Below are 6,486 nucleotides of genomic sequence, written 5' to 3' on the forward strand. Positions count from 1 at the left end.
TATCTTATAAAATACTGATACATGCTTTTAAAACAACTAAAGTGATATTCTCAGTTGTCATTTCTAATATTTCTATGAATATTTAATCACAGTGACCAAAAGAAGGATATGGAGATAATCAATCAGATCATATTATGCCAATGAATCTTTTGTCTCAAATCTTTTTTAATGAAATATACAGAATCTTTTGCCTTATTTGTCACTCATATTTTTACATTCTGGTGCAACAGTGGCCCAATGAAAGTGGGAAAAACTCAGTCTGAGCATCTCTGTAAATCTATAAACATGTGTCCCCCCCCTTTTTTTAAACCTTCATGTATATACATGTATGTATTTTATTTAGTCAGTGATTTCAAACATCAACATGTAAAATATATATTGAGTACTTTAAAAGTGAATATGCATGATTTGTACACCCTGAATATTCTGACATACTAATGGTGACATCAGTTAAAAGAGTAATTAGTTATGTAAAATTCAGTTTATATGAATGTAAATGGGGTATTTATTCTCAGTTCATGTAAGGTATAATTTGCATGTAACCCAGAGTGTATTTAATATTACTATGGTGGGTCATTCTGTGATTGAATTTAAATCAGAAAAAATGTTTACTAAATTTTGGTAAAATATGTATGGTATCTTTTACATTTCTGTCCTGTTTGTCTGTCAATTGTTGCTTTACTTCCTTTGTAAAATGAGGTTAATTTGTGTATCACTGAATATTGTATGCTTTTTTTCAGGATCAGCTGAGATGTTATTTCACTGGATTATTTAATTGGGCATATAATTGGATAATTCTGGTAAGTTTGTCTTTGTTTTGTTTACATTTCCTATGAAGGTCATCTTTGCATTTAACCATGATTATATGGATTCATTTAATTACTGTGTGATTCTTATGTGATCTAATATCTCTAACATTCATATGACTGCCGTCACGAGAAAAGGGCCCTTAAGGTCAAATTTTCACAAATTGACTTTTTGGTAAATTTTGATAGCCGAACTCTTTCTGAATGCAAATATACATAAATTTTGAAAATATCTCACTTTTTCGATATTTTATGAGCATTTTAGTGAGGCGCTTCAAAAATAACTTTGACGTTACTCACTGAAAACGTAATGACGTCGGTTGCGTTTTATTCAATTTTCAAAAAATCTTAAAATCACGTGTTATTTAAATAACTTCACTCGTTTTGAGCATTTAAAATATGAGAAAGTATTTATTTTTTTCCTCCAAGCGACTAGTATTTAGCTTTTCCTGAGGGACTTCGTATGTAATTACTATTTCCATGCTAATTTTAGAGCCGATCTAGTAATTCGTAAAAGGGAGGGGGAGGGGGGTCTAGACAGAATGTAGGAACGGTTTATAACATAATCAGTAGGGAAATAATATTTGTTTAAACCCATAAAAATAATTCTTTTTATATCAAATAATCTAATTCAATTTATAAAATATATGTTACATTAAAAGTTTAGACTTTGTCAAGTGAAATATATAAAGAATTTGTAAAAGTTAAAGATTAAAAGAAATATATACATAGATAGAGAATCCCATGCAGAAGGACACCACGAGCAAATAGGGGCACCCCTCGCAAAAAGAACATCGATCCCGATAATAAAAAAAAACTTGTGAGACAGCATTCACTCACAATCACACACGCATGTAACTTTCTTCTGTTACTATAATAAAAAAAAACACCATGAATTTTCTGTATCACCAAAAATTCAATTGAGAAATAAATTCAGATACGCTAGGATATGTAAACTTGTTTTTAAAAACGTTTATATTGCTTTATAAACATTCATGACAAAATATAAGTTCCCTTCTTCCATGCAAGCGGATTTTAATTTTTTTTTTTTTTTACGTTTTTGAACATTTTATTTAAAAATTAAAATGTTTAAAGCTCTAGGTTTCCGCTGTGTATACATTCATTTTCGTCGCCTGTCTTAGTTATGGAGTAGAAACGTGGTAGTAAATTGGCAAATAAAGGACAAATGAATTATTTATATACCGTATACCTAAAATTGAAACTTTCTTTGAATTTATGCCTCAAATTTAAACCGTCTTTTAACTTCTTATTTTTTTTTTAAATTAAATCACAATAAAAATCGGTTTCAAATATTTCTGGTTTTTTTTGAAAATAAATTTTTTGTGGCACCTGTACCCTGTTTCACATGAACACAACATTTGTATATTTCTTACAAGGGCCGCTTCTATGATCTCAAAAAAATATCTATGTATAATATTGTATAATTTAATAAAAAAGAAAGCAATTGTGCTGTTTTTGTCTCTTTATATTATATTTACACTAAACGGTCCATATTAAAATTTTGACGAAATCTATTTGAAACTGAAACTGAATGTATACTAAGTGGAGCCTCATTTATCCGGATGCTTTGATTCCTACGGTCAATTTGCCGGATATGTGAAGCGTCCGGATACCGGAATTACCAGTTAATAAAACTTTCGTCCCGATGAAAAATCGTTCGGATACATCTGGATATCTGGCTTCCGGATATCTGAAGCTCCACTGTATTTTTACGCAGGAACGGCTGGCCCTTAGGAAGCCATTTCAGTTGGGGGAGCTACATTTTTTTTTTTTTCAGTTGTACATGTAGGCACTTTCAATCACCAAATTTTCCTTGACAAACGAAACAATTTTCCACGACCACGAACGGTCATCTACTTAGTATTCATTTTCCTCCGTGAATGGCTAATTAACTTGATATAAGCTTTTCAAATTTCGATGCGATTGTCTTATCCAATGATGAACTATAATGTACAACATACCTTAATGTTTTTTGTCAGAGGCGATGCTGTTAATTAAGTAAATATTATACCGCTCTAATCTGACTCTTTTTCGCTGAAATATTTACTTAGGCAGACCATTTTTTCCTAGTTGTTACATTCAGAACATACCAAACATATCTCAAAATAAAAACATTTGACTCGTATCTTCGCCTGTCCCCACACTAACTCCTTTGAAAAAATTGGGGGATGGTTCAGCCAGAAAAAATGAATAAATCTACCTTAAAAAGGGGGGGGGTGTCGAAACTCGAATCCAATTTCGCCGTTGGGCAGAAAGGGGGGGTGGGTAGGTTCAAACTTCTTTTAGTATCAAATTTTCTTAATCAAACATAAAACACTGCCTTATTCTTTAGCCTATAGAGCACGAATTTGACTATACTACAACAAAGAGTGGGTATGTGTGTGTGGTGGTGGTGGTGGTGAGGGGGGGGGGACTTTCAATGTACACACCACCCCTACCCCCGTTGCTACTTGCTGCGATTTTAATGATCAATATTTTCTTTAAAAGAAAAAAAAATTTTGTTTCTTTATTAACTACTTTCCGTAGGGTCATGTAAGGATTACGATATAAAGTCCTATCTCGATTTCAACGGAACTTTAAGAAATAAATGTCAAGATATGCGGGGTATTTTGATAAATGTATCACAGTTGAAGATTTCAACGCAAAATGTGGTTTATTTATTTCATATCAAGAATTCAACAGTCATTTATATAATAATATTTCACGCTCATTAAAGTTTTTAAAGATTTTCAAAATGTTCATAACTTTTGGAAATTATAATTTGTTACATACTTTTTGCTCTTTCGGTGAATGTATTCTCAAGAGATGTAGCCATATATATGATATCCGGAAATTCGTACGTCTTTTTGCTTAATCTATAGTTTTATTTTTCCTTTTGGTTCCTCATTCATATTATCATTGTCGATGTAATATTGTTCATTTCTTCAACATTGGGTATAATGCTCTTGGGAAAAGTCTACAGTAGCTGTATTTAATTTCTTAACATATTGCAAAATAGGCTCCAGTTGATTTTCATTCAATCATTTCATCGGAACAATTTCAGAAATTTGAAACAAAAATAATTTCTACCATGCAATTCCTTTGAATGTATTTTTTTGATCATTTTAGATTAGTATTTGAAACAAAATTTAATTTAACAAAATTGTGACATCCCTATCATCCGTATTTTTTTTCCTTATCATTCTCTATTACTGTTAATTTAGTAAAAGGTAAGTTATTAAAACTATAAGTAAGTTATTTACTGTTGATGTATGTTTGGATCTCCCATGTTACCAGTATCTTTATCTAATAAAAGAGGGATTGTGTTTCTTAGCTTAACATTTACCGGTCTTTTTATCCGGAGATTTTGGTTTGGTTTGTCTTCTTACCCTCCCCCTTTAAAAAAAAATTAAAATCGACAGTTCATCGAAGGCTGGCTATCGGGGTACATCAGTGTAATTATCTATGGATTAAAATTAAAATGACTAAATACATTCTGTATATTTTACATTATTACATTATGGTAAAACATATATTTTCAGGGAAAAAGTTGGTTTTATAAAAACGGTAATTACTATATGTGCATAGACCTCTCGCTCGCTCTTCTCCCTCTCTCTCTCTCTCTCTCTCTCTCTCCCTCTCTGACAAAAATATACTAGTCTAGTACATGGAATATACCTTTGATATTGAGACTTCTTAACATGAATTCAAATTAAAGTATTTGTAAATTGCCCAGAAAACAAAAAAAAACAGCATCTTCAATTTCGTCATGCATAGACATCGTTTTCATCGCTGTTCCAGAGCTAGCAATTTGTGCATGTCCAATGTCCCGTATATCAGCATCAAGTTAAATATTTAAACAAAATTATGAATAAATTTACGTACTAAATTGAAGTCATATCTTATACCTATTAAAAAAATGTCCGCATCAAGCTTCAAATTTTTGTTACACTTTGAAATTCAATTTTATTTCTTGTTTACAAAATGCAGTCAACAAAAATTACTTCCGTGTTTACAATACCGCGACTTTGACGTCGTTTTCTGAGCATTGTGACGTCAAAAGATAAGGGCCCTTTTCTCATGACGGCAGTCATATAAGCACAGTCTTATTTTGTCTAAAATATACTAAGGAAACTTCATATTGTTAATAAGTCCTTTTGCATAAATTATGATATAATGTCATATTTCATTATGTCTGTTACCCATGGAATTCAGACTTACTAAATTGTGATCTATAAGGAATGTAATAAAAGAAAAAGTAAGAATCTACAAAAGGTTTATCCTTGTTTTGATTCTAAATATGTGGTATATATGGCATACATATATTTTCATTTTCACTTTTGTTTCTTGGTAATGAGCTTTTCAAAAAATGTAGGACTACATGTTGTATATGCTAATATCTTTTTGTATGCTGTACTGACAGGTATTAAACAAAATTGAATATGCTGTTAAGAGAAAGTCTGTTAGTGTCTAAAAATTACACTGATAATCATTTTGTATTTGTGATATTAATACAGTAACTGTGCTTCTTTTGTTATCTAAAGATAACATGATGAACTATTTTCATGAACTTTTTGGCACTGTATTTAAACATACAATGTTTCATGCAGTTCCTTGTCATATTAACAAAATGATTATATTTTCTACAGTCCTCAACCTGGAAGATATGTTTTATTCCTAACCATCTATAATCCATTCTCTTTGAAGTTCAGCCTGTCTGCCCAAATTCCTTTGGAAATACATAGTTAGTCAACCAACATAGAAACAATCAAACTTGAAGGTAAAGTTTCAATGAGATACAATTGTAATTTTAATTTATTTAATTCTGTTTTATTTAAATGTTTATATTTTAAAATGGATAAAAAAATGGATAAAAAACATCTGATAATGGAAATCAATGTCATAAAGATAGTAAGTTTTTTAGTGTCTAAATAATTAATCTGATAATCATTTTATTTATGATATTAATACAGTAGTTGTGCTTGTTTATTATCTATAGATAACATGATGAACTTTTCTCATCTGGAGTTAATGTTAAAAACAATTTTTTGAGATTAAAAACAAATATTTTCATGATCTTTTTTGGCATTGTACATGTTGTATTTAAACATGCAATGTTTCATGCAGTACTCTGTCATATTAACAAAATGGTTTTATTTCTACAGTCATCAACATGGAAGATATGTTTTGTTCCTAACCATCTGTAATCAATTCTCTATGAAGTTCAGACTGTCTGCTCTTCCTTTGGAAATACACAGTTAGTCAATCAACATAGAAGCACACAAACTTGAAGGTAAAGTTTCAATGAGATACAATTGTAATTTTAATTTATTTAATTCTGTTTTATTTAAATGTTTATATTTTAAAATGGATAAAAAAATGGATAAAAAACATCTGATAATGGAAATCAATATCATAAAGATAGTAATTTTTTTAGTGTCTAAATAATTAATCTGATAATCATTTTATTTATGATATTAATACAGTAGCTGTGCTTGTTTATTATCTATAGATAACATGATGAACTTTTCTCATCTGGAGTTAATGTTAAAAACAATTTTTTGAGATTAAAAACAAATATTTTCATGATCTTTTTTGGCATTGTACATGTTGTATTTAAACATGCAATGTTTCATGCAGTACTCTGTCATATTAACAAAATGGTTTTATTTCTACAGTC

General features: G+C 30.0%; 1 long non-coding RNA gene across 1 annotated transcript; it reads left to right on the forward strand.

Annotated features, from left to right (window-relative positions):
• The first annotated feature begins 5,189 nt into the window (after positions 1–5,189).
• Positions 5,190–6,083, forward strand: LOC134272251 (uncharacterized). Its single transcript, XR_009993154.1, has 3 exons — positions 5,190–5,229; positions 5,456–5,586; positions 5,972–6,083. It is a non-coding gene; the product is annotated as an uncharacterized LOC134272251 (long non-coding RNA).
• Positions 6,084–6,486: the final 403 nt, after the last annotated feature.

Source organism: Saccostrea cucullata, unplaced genomic scaffold (genome assembly GCF_032062105.1).
Source record: "Saccostrea cucullata isolate Sc308-1 unplaced genomic scaffold, CSIRO_AGI_Scuc_v1 ctg8697, whole genome shotgun sequence".
Lineage (NCBI taxonomy): Eukaryota > Metazoa > Mollusca > Bivalvia > Ostreida > Ostreidae > Saccostrea > Saccostrea cuccullata.